Source organism: Seriola dumerili, unplaced genomic scaffold (genome assembly GCF_002260705.1).
Source record: "Seriola dumerili isolate Sdu_G_001 unplaced genomic scaffold, Sdu_1.0 BDQW01000161.1, whole genome shotgun sequence".
NCBI lineage: Eukaryota > Metazoa > Chordata > Actinopteri > Carangiformes > Carangidae > Seriola > Seriola dumerili.
The window spans coordinates 6748440-6761959 of record NW_019174416.1 but is presented as its reverse complement, the minus strand read 5'-3'; positions in this window follow the sequence as shown (position 1 = coordinate 6761959).

Here is a 13520-nt window from a genome sequence, read left to right as displayed (position 1 = left end):
GTACTGTATGTGCACTTTAGGCTCTTTTATGCTACAACTCTTCAAGACCCAAACTGCTGCGTCTTCCCTGTGCTTCCCAGCTACAGTCCAGGCGGGCAGGTAAATACAGGATTCTGCATATTGTCACTGGAGTGTGTCATTGTCAGTTGATGGTAAATATTTTGAAGAATACCATAGAAGTGATTTTTGTGGATATTTTTCCTTTTTATAGTGCACAGTTGATATGTATAGTGTCAGTTCAAAGGAATAATCCTAAAACTCCTTCAGCCAGGAAGGAGGAAGGTGAAGATGACCAAGCAGAAGCAGGAGAGAGACTTTCAGCAGAGGAAAGTCAGGCAGCACAAAATCATGAGAAGTCAAGAGATTTACTACTGCTACTGTCACAAAAAGGTATGTTTTAGTTTGGTCCATATTGTTGTTGGATCACTAAGCACAGCGTGGGCTCATTCAGCTAATCATTTACCATTCTTTCCTTTAAAGCATGTGACAAGACCAGCCAGTCTGCCAATGGTGNGGAACATCGGACACACTTAAATGTTTGGACCGTCCATCGAGGAGGGAGCGGTTGGTGACATAGGACCCCGTTCCCTCAAGCCTGAGAGGTCCCAGTTGTAACAGACTCCGAAGTCTTTAAATGATGAGATTATGGTTGGTTTTAACTCATGAATGTCAGTATGAATGTCTGAAAAATGCTACCTACTATGTACTTTTTAAAAAAAATCATTGTTTACATCAAACAGTGACACACATGTTCCCTAAATTATGTTTTAAATAAATTATTTTAATTATTAACTATGTATTTAGATTCTTTACATCCTTTGACAAGGCATCATTCATTCAACTTTACAAAAGCTTTACATTACTTACACATTACTTTTATGAAATGTAAGTTTTTACGTAGTTAAACTCTGATGTCTGTATGTTAGATATGACACTATAGCCAGCAGCCAATTGGCTTAGCTTAGCATAAAGACTGGAAATGGGGGAAACTGTTAGCCTGACTCTGTCCAAAAGTAACACAACTTGCTAACCAGCAGCTCCAAAGATGACAGCTTTACATGTTATTTCACTTATGTTTAATCCATACGCAAACTGAAGTGTGAAAATGTCAAGTTGTGGTTTTACATGTGATTTATGTGCTGGACTGTTTCTTGGAAGGACACCGACTTCCTGACAAAATATAGTAAATAGTGTATTTTCCAAAATGTTTAACTCTTCCTTAAGAGTTGGCTTAAAGACTGTGAAACCATTATCCAACAACAAGAGATCACAACATCAAGCAGTGCTTGCCCATTTAAAGCTGTAAATAATAAATAGAATGATACTGAAGTGGAAGCAATATCTCTCCTCTCCATGTAATTTACTGCCTACTACTGGTGGCAGCAGGCTGGTGTCTCTGAAAGCTAACTTGACTACCAGCCATTGTTAATTAGTTCCTATCATTTGTGGGGCATGAAGGTGTCCCATTGGGAAAGCTGGGGCTTGTCAAAGTGGACAGCAGATAGGATATTTTTTTGGAGTTTGTGGCATCTGTATTGAGCTGTCCTTGACAGCTACTGTTCTATCAGTTTGGTTATGATGCAGCACGGCTTGTGCACATGCAGATGTGTGTGGAAACTAAACTTGCGCACCTGAGCGTTAGGAGACTGTAGTAGCAAGTAAAAGAAACTAACTACCACAGGATTTATCATTACTGTACAAGATGTGCAGTAATATGAAAGTCTGAGACAGAACATTGTTGCACAAGTATCGCAGCTCCTCTCAGGAAAAGCTCAATACGTAGGTGTGTGCATGTGCCGAATAGAGAGAGAGAGAGAGAGAGAGCGGTGTGGTTAGTGACTCCAGCTAGCTTGTAACTTCTGACTTCTCTATGAGAGTTAGAAGTTGGCAATATCACTGTGAACGTATCAGTGCAATGTACTGTATGTGCACTTTAGGCTCTTTTATGCTACAACTCTTCAAGACCCAAACTGCTGCGTCTTCCCTGTGCTTCCCAGCTACAGTCCAGGCGGGCAGGTAAATACAGGATTCTGCATATTGTCACTGGAGTGTGTCATTGTCAGTTGATGGTAAATATTTTGAAGAATACCATAGAAGTGATTTTTGTGGATATTTTTCCTTTTTATAGTGCACAGTTGATATGTATAGTGTCAGTTCAAAGGAATAATCCTAAAACTCCTTCAGCCAGGAAGGAGGAAGGTGAAGATGACCAAGCAGAAGCAGGAGAGAGACTTTCAGCAGAGGAAAGTCAGGCAGCACAAAATCATGAGAAGTCAAGAGATTTACTACTGCTACTGTCACAAAAAGGTATGTTTTAGTTTGGTCCATATTGTTGTTGGATCACTAAGCACAGCGTGGGCTCATTCAGCTAATCATTTACCATTCTTTCCTTTAAAGCATGTGACAAGACCAGCCAGTCTGCCAATGGTGTGACATGGTAACAACTGAAACTTGTTTCATAGACGAGGAGTGATCTCCTTCATTCTGCCTTGTTTCAGATCAGGTGTATTTTGTAGAGGACACGTTTAAATTTACCACAGGCCCATGTTTGGGTTTTAACGTATGAAAGAACCAGGCTTGGGGCTATAAATGAATTCAGGGTTAATTTGCCATCTGTTGGTAGTTTTCAGCAGGTGCTAAAGCAGTGGAGGAGAGGAGAGTTAGCTGGATTGATATCATGGTGGTCTGCTTTGCTGGCAACCGCAGGACTCAGGAGTTTGACACTAAAGAGTGACTCGGATGAGGCTGCGGCCACTAAATCAAAGCTATAACTCAAAAGTGGATTTAGTAATAGCTGAAAGTCTGAACATTATCAGGCATCTTACTGGCCCTAGAGTACTATGAAATTCATAACCGAGAAATGCTTGGATTTATTAATTGCATTGAATTTGTGTTAAGGCCAGGTGTTGTGGAAACCTTCCACTGTTTTCGAAAATCTGATTCAATCTGAATTTATAATGTGGTATTTACAGTGCTATAATCTTAAACTTGCCCCCCTGAACTATGTGCATGTGCACTAAGCATGTTAGCATTTACCTCAGCTGTTCCTAACATAGAGTGCCGCAGAGCTGCTAGCATGACAGTCGGCTTTCATTCATTTGAGTTTTACAGTGTTTGGAGCTTCCAGCTGAATGATTCCAGTTAAATGGCAAATATTCTCATATCCCAGTGAAATCTAGCGAAGTCGGTCTCTAAGCAGTCATCACATTATTCTGTCTGTGGAGCAGCCCCAGGGTTTGTCTCTAAATTACAACCTCAATAATGTCTATTTGGTGAAAGTAAAGACTGACACACATTAAAACTAAACTCTTATGATTATTGAGAGAATAGGTAAAAACCATTTTAGGGTCGTTTTTTTTTTTTTTTTTTTCCCCTCTTTGTGTAGAGAGGCCCTGGGAGCCCATCATCCACCGAACCAAAACAATTGAAAACAATAAAATGAAAAGCTGCAGAGCCTGTAGCTGTTTGTTTATCACTTGCGGGTTTGATTTTCTGATAAAGTACTACATGAAAGCAGAGCTGTTTACCACAGAAGTTCTGGGTGTCAGTTTCTTCCACTGGCACATAAATTCAGCAAAACAGGCAGAGAATTGGATTACCACCTGAAAGAGAGAGTCTCTTATTATCAGTCCATCGAATTCTACCAAAGTCTGCTTCTAGACAAGTGTGACTACTATATGGTCAGGTGACTGAGTCTGGGTTTGATGCAGCGAAGTCACAGACTGGAGTGTTTGTTGGGCCTTAGTGAGGCTTTAGAGCTTTGTAGTTGGCTGAGCTAGTGGCTGACAACAGTCCACACATATAAAACATTTGTCATAGTTGGAGGCCGTAGTTGTGGTTGTAGTATCCCAAAAGAGAGCGTTTTCTTGCATGCTTGAGCACACACACGTTTTCCACCTCTCACTGTCTAACTCCCGTTTCTCATTCTCCCTCCATCGCTCTTCACCCCCTTAGTACCATCGCTCTGTTCTCTGTCTCATTCATGCTCCCTCTCTCACACACACACACACACACACTCACTCGTTCAAACTCTCTCTTTCCTGCCTGGACGCGCACCGTCACTCGCTCACTCTCCTCTCTCTCCTCTCTGTCTGTATGAGTGATGACCTTCTCCGACACTGGATAGGAAGGAGGATAGAAGCCATCTAAACTCTGCTACGCCCCCATTACTCAACCAGACACCCCAGTGTCGATATACCCACACACACACACACACACACACACACACTGCATCCCACTCAGCACTACACTGACTCAGGAAGGCCACAGCAGCATAGGATGGCTAGCAACTTCATCCAAAAATTGATTGTCCAGGCAAAAACCCCTCAGTTGGTTGAAACAATTTATTGCTCCAAACTAATTTTATGGTCTTTAACTTTCCAGCAGCCCAACCCAAAACACAAGAGAAGACCAGGCTAGACCTTCCCCGTTAGCGTCTAGCCTGGGGACAGCCACGCGAAGTGCCCACTTTTCATGCGTGTAGCTTTTATGATGTTGAGAAGCATCTAAAAATTTCAGATTCTAGCTATTGTGGAAGGGGAACCAGTTTTACACATTAAGATCAGTTATGGGGGAGTGCGACTCAGCCTGTGAAAACAGATGTACAATGTCTTGTGTTGCTCTGGGGCAGCATGTGGACTATAACTTTACAACACAAAGCCTGTGATACAAACTATGTGAAATGACTTTGAAAGACACGGGTGTTTATCAAGCAGACGGCTGAGATGAATTTTACTTTTGGAGCTTGACCCAAATGGACTAGAAGTCAGGGTATCTTGGCTTTGCTGGATCTGTTTTTCTTAGTCCTAATGGAATTGGGAATTTTTTTTTTTTTTTTTTCTCGTTGTTGTATTAACAACAGAACAACCTAGAATCAGAATGCACAATTTTGGGAGCCCAAGTGCATTAGCCAAGCTTTTACTGACACTAACAGCCACTTAACTGGTAGTGTGTATCTCAGTTTTTAATATACCACTATTGAATTCTTAAAATTAAATTTCTAAAATTTCTTTTAGCCTGTACTGGCTTATTTTATGTTTCTGTTCCTAATAAACCACCATGGCTGCAGAGAGAGAGACAGGCATTTGTTTTAATAGTCCACTATGTGGACTGTGTTTTATACTTCAGCTGTCTACAGGGGAGTGTTTCATTGAAATTTCCTCACCATTTACCTACTGAAGGAAATATTGCCCTTCCCTCAAATTACCACAGAATGTTCATCTAACCACAATACTGTATCTGAGTGTGTTTATGTGAGTATCAGCATCAGTGGAAAGAAAACACAGCCTAAAGGACTTCAGAGCTTATCTTGGACAGCGTGTAGAGGATCCCATTCAGTTTGGTCAGCGTTATGAATCCCTGATAAGGCTAATGAATGCCATAGCTCACTTATGCTAATCAGTGTCTTGAATTAGCCTGCCACTGGAGTGGCCTATTAGTGGAGATCATACCGTAATGGATGATATTAGGGATGCACTGCCCACTATGGTCTGTGTGTGTGTGTGTGTGTGTGTGTGTGTGTGTGTGTACATAAATGAGTTTGTGTTTCTGAATCTTTGTGTCTTTGTGCAGCTACTGTATATGTGTGTGTTTGAAGAAGTAGTAATGCTAATGTCGCACAGAAAAGGTCTAAAGTTTAAAGAAAAATATTTTATCTTTTCAATTATATGTCACTGAGAAGTTTTTTATTTTTATTTTAAGGTACTGTAAAGAGGCCATTGGACATGGGTAATGCCATTGTCTCACCACAGGATGGCAGTAGTGTATTACACAGGATGTTACTTTTGATACCTTGTTTCAAAAGTCCCTCAGTAATCACACCCCAGACTGTGAGATAACATATTCACACACATGAGCCAGACTGGGCTTGTTTCAGTGGCCACCGTGAGTATGATTAAAAAGAAGAGACAGATTGTATTTAAATGTACTCAGATTGAGACAGTGACCTCTGCTCGCAGTGTGTCACACTCACTGTCTCCTTCAAAAATCCTAAAACTCACTTCTTCACTCACTTTTTCTTCTCCCCACACTCCTTCTACTCCTCTCTGATATTCCTCTCTCTTGTTGTTTGCCCCCCCCCCCAGCGCACACCCTCTCAAGTTCAAGCCGGGAAGCGTCAAACTAAATTTTGAATCAATTGCTTGATCATTCCATACAACATCACCGCTATGCCCAATTTAGCTGACACACTCACACACACACACACACACACACACACTTGTGCGGCCTATCCCTTATCTTACCTCTGGGATGTAGCTGACAAATGACAACCCTACTCGTCTGCCAACCCTGTGTCTCTTGCTCGGCAGGGTTTGCGTGTGTTTGAGCGGTAGTGTGTGTGTGTGTGTGTGTGTGTGCGCGCGCGTGTGTGTGTGTGTGTGTGTGTGTGTGTGTGTGTGTGTGTGTGTGTGTTGGAGGGGGAAAAAAATCGTTGAGGGACATGGGGAGATGTAGGGGAAGCTTTGGCAAGATTCATGCTCTCTGATTGGTGGAAGTGAGCATCCTGCAGAGTTATGGATTTTTGACAGAAAAGATAGTTTGCTTCGACCATGTTGCTCAGCAGACTATGAAAAGCAGGTTATTTTCTTTCCATCCAAGCTTAAACCAAATATTTGTGCTAGTAAAATTTGTTATTTGCCCAATTATGGATTTTTCTCGATGGGGTACACAAAGAGACAAACAGCACATGAAAGGAAAGAAGAAGGAGGTATAAGTAAGAGTAAGAAAGATTAAAGCTGCAAAAGGCTCTTCAGGGTAAATGGCTGATATTTGATTAACTTAAGACATGCAAACATCTACAAGCACTTTTAAGCCCTGTAAAGACACTAACAGTATGTTTTGTACATTTTTGAACACTTTGACATCTCAGGTTGTCTTTGGCCCAGGTTTGAGGACACATCTTGACCTTGTTGTGAGCTGTCGAAGATGCTATGAAAGATTTCAAACATCCATCCACTCATTTCTCATCTGGGTTGCAACAAGAGACTAAGCAAGGGAGCTTTCCTCCTAGCCATGTCCTCTGGCACATCCTGGAGGATCCCCATGCCTTCAGGCCATATGGGGTATGTAATCATAAATAAACTCCTTTATTTTCTGGATCTGCCCCAGCGGGTCTCCTCCCAGTTGGACATGCCCAAAAAGCCTGCATAAGGGGGCATCCAGGAGGCATCCTAATCAAATGTCCAGACCACCGCAACCGGCTCCTTTAGACATGAATGAGCAGCAATTCTACACTGAGCTCCTTCCAGACGTCTGAGATCCTAACGCTGTGATCTTCGGCTGTCAGTCACTACCCATGATTCATGACCATAGGTGAGAAAATAACTAGCTCTGCCTTCAGGCTCAACTCTGTCTTCACTTTGACAGGCCGGTACAACTTGCATATTACTGATGCAGCACCAGTATGACTGCTGTGTTTCGTCTCACCCTGACTCGTGACCCTGAGAGAGGTGACGCTCCACGTCCCTTGAGCCAGTTTTTGCGGCCAGGGGTCAACGTGCTAATGTCCCTGCCTTTACCTGACATCTGATTGGCAACATGGCTGACCCCCTTATGGGTAGCCATGTAGAGCTTTTATTGTAGCCAAAAACAAAATGCACTCGTAGATAGTGGGAGATAGTATGGTAATCATTGGCACTAGTCACAGATCTCTCTAACTGCAATATTCTTGTAATGAGTACACCTTGTCTGAGATCAGCTGTGTAGATTGTGCAGTTCTGAAATGTTAAACGTCTTGTAATGTGCACTAGCTTTTAAGGCTGGAACATGATTCTCCAGGCTGGGCACAGGCTAATGTGAACAGGATTCAATTCTTTTATACACACTAAAAAAGTGTGTTTTTTATGCCTCCGTGCTGGCGACAGCCAGAGCTGGAGGCATAATTGTTTTCGAGGTGGCTGTCTGTCCCTTCAGACGTACCATTCTCGTGGACACGATTTCTCAGAAACACCTTGACAGGGCAGTAATTCTGGTTTTATTCTGTTTCAAACTTGCCACCTGACTGGATTTGAATCAACCAGTCGCAATGCTTGAAGTGCAGGTCTCCACTACGCGCTGAGTTTTTTTTGCGTTAGCTCCTCTGCAAGCCACTGTGACCTACCATTACCCATAACACCCTTCCCTGCAAGCTCCTCGGAGGCGTTTAAACCTATCTTCACAGGAGCATAATCCCAGCTTTTGTTTACAGACTACAAGAATTTCAACCTGCCTCCTGAACTCTAGTCTCACATTCGGAACAATGTCAGCTGCTGCTTAAAAGATGAAATAAAAAAACATGAGGATCACACAAAGATCACATCCTTGTTTTGCCCATGTGGAGCTCAAAAGAAGAAAGACATTGCATGTGATTATGTGCATGTCATTAAAATTTGACAACCTCTTTCATCATATTTCTCCTTTGATTAGCCACGATGGAAAAAAAAAACTGCAAATCACTGGGGCACATTAACGAATGCTGGGGAACCCCTGCTTTTATTGTTCACAATTTTAACAGTAAGTGTATTTATAAGCTCTGCCTGACTTATCTGTCAATTATCACTTTTTAATTTCGTTAATGTCTCATTATAAAGAATTGCTGCCAGTTAAAGGTTTCTATCATCAGAGAGAGTTTCCTGTTCTGCTGAACTGAGATTCACCTTTCTTGCAAAAATGAAACTCTGCTCTCATGAAGTGAGGAATCCAAACTCGACCCGAAATCCCAAAACCGTTCGCTAAACTGAGGCGAGGTACCGCCGGGGTCACTAATGATGGCTGAGCCTCTTCACCAACAGTGGGGGAGAGGAGGGAGGATGACAGGGAAGGTGAAGTGACAGAAGGGAAAGAAGTGGAGAGGTAGGATGACAAATTGCAAGGGAGAGAGAGAGAGAGAGAGAGAGGTGTAAACAGTGCATCTACGAACCTGTACGAACGTGCATCCTGATAGAAAATGCTTATGTTAAATGAAGGCTTCACAGATGGAAGGATGGAGGGGAAGAAGAAAACAGTCAATGCCATATGAGATCAGGTAAAACAGATGCTTTAATTAGCAGACGGGAAAATGCCCGTAGCTCAGCGCGTGCGAGTTTGCGTGTGCGAGTGTTTGATGGGTTTAATTAGTTGGAGTATAAGATGAAAGGCAGGAAAATCAACAAAGTGGCATTTGTATAAAGGTTAACAACCACCCACCTTCTTCTTTCTGCCTCTCCTTCCTGTCCTCCCTCTGATCCTTTCTTCCTGAGAGTTCGTTATGGAGAGAGAGAGAGAGAGAGCGTGAGAGGAGGTGAGAGCGGGACGGAGAACGAGGGAGCAAAGACGCGCAAGACGACAGAGTAACTCTCTTTAATCAAACCAGTAGCTCAAAGTGCCATCAGTTTTATTAGCTCCAAACACAACACACACATACACACATCGTCTGTCTGTTGTTCCAAGGCATACAAATTGAATTCTGCTCTCCAGAAACAAGGGAGAGATTTAGTTTCAAGCCTGTGTCACACTGTACAGATTACAGGTAGAAGCACAGAGATTACTGCGAAACTAAAATTGAGTGTCTACTTTCTGATGTCTTGCCTGCAGCCTGAATCACCAAAGAGATTCTTTTCCCTCTGTACTCCATTCCAAGGGTTTCTTTAAGATTATTTAGAAGGAGGGGGGAAAAAAATAGATTGATGGGACAGGATGATATGCGCCACACGTTTTAGTCTGCTGAGCCTGTAGCCCAGAGACAGGTGACAAGGTGACAGGAATTCAGAATATTTTGTGTGTTTGTGGTTCCCAGGAGCTGTGAGCCATTACACTGTTCGTCACATCACGCCCCATTGTCCCTCCCGATTGGGGGCTGCATCCTCTCTTATGTTTAACTGTCAGGATAATTTGGTTTTCTTTTCTGTGGGTAAAGAGGAGACGAGTCGGTAATGGTTTTCAGTGTTCTTTTTACTCAGAGCCCTCTAAACTAGCTCATTTTAAAAAGGCATTTCATTAAAAAAAAAAAAAAAAAAAAAAAAAACGAATTCAGAGTTGTTCTTACATGCACTCAAGATAACAGAAGCTGTTCAATTTGTTACGTTAAAAACATGGCTTTTCCCATGCTAGTAGTGTGGCCGAGTCATCGTCAGTCAGCCAGGTGGCGCAGGCATTCATGGTCCATGACTTTGTTGATCCTCTGCGTTTGGATCTAGCATCACCAACAGATTACATTTTTCTTTTCTCTTTAAAGATTTCTCAATATCTACTCTGTGGATTGGTACCAAATTTGATTCAGACATCCATGGTTCCCAGATGATGTCACCTAATGAAAAGTACCTATACTTTATACCTTCAGTGCCATTATTAGACCATGTGTCCGCTACTTCACATCAACTGTAGCCTACTTGTGTGTTTGGGGCTGTTTTACCACCCTACACAATGTATGTTCCCCAGTGGGTTAATGGCTGGTGACTTGTTTAAAACGGGGAATCAAATTCACCTCATCACACTAAAGAGACTTGTTATCGGCTTGGATTTGCAGACAATGTGAGAAGTGGGAAATCTTGAATAAATTAATAGCATCTTGGCACTTCTCTCTTTTTAGCCTCTTTCCTCCCACTGTAAATGTTATGTTAGTAAAGATGAATACTATATAGATAAATAATGCAATTATATGCAGTAAACCAACATAACCTGCATAATTTATCCTCTCACTCAGGTGCTCTGAAGTTGATCATTAAAATCCACTTTTTCATTCAAATGTAAACAAATCTTATTTTCAATACAAATGATTTTGTTACAAGAATTTCACTGAATCACATAATCTTTCAGCATGTTAATGCTTGGATTTATGAAAACCCTGCACCTGTGATATGTTTTGAGGTCAGGCTGAAAATTGAATACAGTGTGTACCAAGGACCCGTTAAATGTTAATGGTCACAGTGTACTTTGCTGTATAAATGTGGTGGAGAGGGCAATTCAGGGTAGTGTGGAGGACAGAGGGAGAAACGACCCAGACCGATCCTCAAAACTAACCCCAGGCTATAGCCTCAAAGATGCTTTTATCAGGGCTGGAGGGGTGTGTGTGTGTGTGTGTGTGTGTGTGTGTGTGTTGTCTCCTTCAACATATATTCCTATTTGTATTCTTCTATTCTACTTTCTCGTATTATGGTTATCAACATTTTCTTGCAGACTGAAAAATCACTTTCAAATCAAATTTTACACACTGATAGATGTTATAGAAACACAAGTGGTTCACTCTGTAATACAGTGCAGCGCAACTGTCCAGCTGCATGTTTGTAACAGTTTATCTATCATCATCATTTGATCTATGACAGTCCAAGGCAGCTTTGTGGCAGATAGAGATATGGCTTTTGTGTGTGTGTGTGTCATTTGGCCTGTGAGGGTAAGTGTGTGGATTTTACTGCTGTTTTATAGTCCATTACAAGCCCATTACTGCAGCCTCATGGCTCCATTCTGTTCTTTTTATTCTGTATCTCTTTATGACTTTAAGTAGCTAAATAATGATAGCAGAAGGGGCATCAGTACGAGCAGGGCTGCTGCACACTCAAAGACACAGACGGGCAGTTTTTGGCAGGAAAGACAGCCAACACTACTTGAGCTGAGTGTCCACCCGACTGTTAAGGTGTCCAAACTCTTTTGAAGTGTCTGAATGAGGTTTATTCCAACCCATTTGCTTGATGTAGTTGAATAAGCTTCCTGTATTATGGTACGTCTGACAGAAAATGGAACGGTCAGTTCAGTATTGACAGGTGGAGTTGGTCCTATTTCATGCTGTTAGTTGGAAAAGTTGGAAAAAAAAAAACTTTTTACTTAGCTTGACTTAACATGGAGAACCAGTACACCAGGTGGTGCACACTAACTTTTCACAAGGGTTTACTATATGGAAGCAAAGAAAGGCCAAAATAATTCCAATCGCAAAAGTACTTGCATATATAAGTAAAAATTGTGAAATTTAATCACTAACTACTCATTGTTTAAATATATACCACTACGTTTACAGTACTGAAATATTTTTCTATATTGATTTGTGTTTTTGAACCAGTGAAAATTTCCAAAAGGGGATTACTAAGCTAACAAAACAGCTATAAATTCAGTCATTGTACGTTATTTCAATATTGTAAGTAAAGTTCATTTTTAAAAAAAATCACACTATTATCCATCTATCCATCCATTTTTCTTCCGTTTATCTGAGGTTGGGTCGCAGCGGAAGCAGTTTAAGCGAAATAGTCCAGATGTCCCTCTCCCCAGCCACGTTTTCCAGATTCTCCTCAGGAATCCCGAGACGTTCCCAGGCCAGATGAGACAGGCAATCTCTTCTGGGTCTACCCTGAGGCCTTCTACCAGTTGGACATGCCTGGAAGACCTCCATCGGAAGACACCCAAGAGGCATCGTAACCAGATGTCTGAATCGTGTCAACAGGCTCCGTTAGATGCAAAGGAGCAGTGGCTCTACTCTGAGCTCCCTCTGGATGTCAGAGCCTCTTACCCTGACTCAAAGGCTGAGCCCAGCCACCCTTCAGAAGAAACCCATTTCAGTAGCTTGTATCTGCGATCTCATTCTTTCAGTCACTACCCAAAGCTCATGGCCATAGGTCACCACCATGAAGATTGACTGGTAAATCGAGAGCTTTGCCTTCGGGCTCAGCTTCCTCGTCACCACTATGGTCTGGTACAACACCCGCTCACATCGTGGCCCTTGAAAATCTATATTTAGAGTATGACAAGATTGAAAAACGTCCCGAGAAGAGTTGAAAACAAGCAAAATTGGGTGAAAGCATGTCCGAGGCCAATGCCCTTGGCCTCAACTATTCTACTTCCAAAACTATTCTGTTGGAAGTTGATGTAAATGTTGACTTCTGGCCAACATTATATAGACTTTTCCATTAGGTGCAAACAGACCACACCCAACCAGAGGTGAAACACACCTGTAATCTTCAACCAGAGAGAGCAGTGAAACGCAGTGCGTCAGTCTGGTGCGAAAAACCCCCCAAAATTAGCAATTGTATCAAGCCTATCTAATTATACTACTTGGACTGAAGCCCAGCTACAGTAGTCCCTTATCAAGATGATCCACTCACCGAACTGATCTGTTCTACAGTCACATCACTGAAGGCACAAAATGATATCATTAAATCAACCACTTACAGCATGATACACAGCTGAAAAATGGCCTCCTGAGCAATCCACAACCTTCTGGTTAACAGATCTACCTCGGGGCCGATCTGTAACCTCCAGCTTTTTATGACCAGATGTAGCAGTTGATGGGACGGAAAGAGAGCAGAGAGCCAAGACAGCTGATAGGACAGAGCTAATGTTTTCAAGGTTAGCGGGGGTTATTACTGGTGTAAAAATTCTTCCATCATTCATTTGATTTGCTTTCAAGAAACCTTCATTTTTCTGCATTTAAAAAAATTGTGGCAACAAGTCATCATTTAGGCTGTTTCCTGTTGGTTTTAAATGGAGTGGCTCCAGGTTTTGTCTGTGCGTGTCATTATGAAGCATCTGTTCAACAAACAAGAAACAAGGGGAATAGGAGCTATACTCTGCCCGGCTTGGGT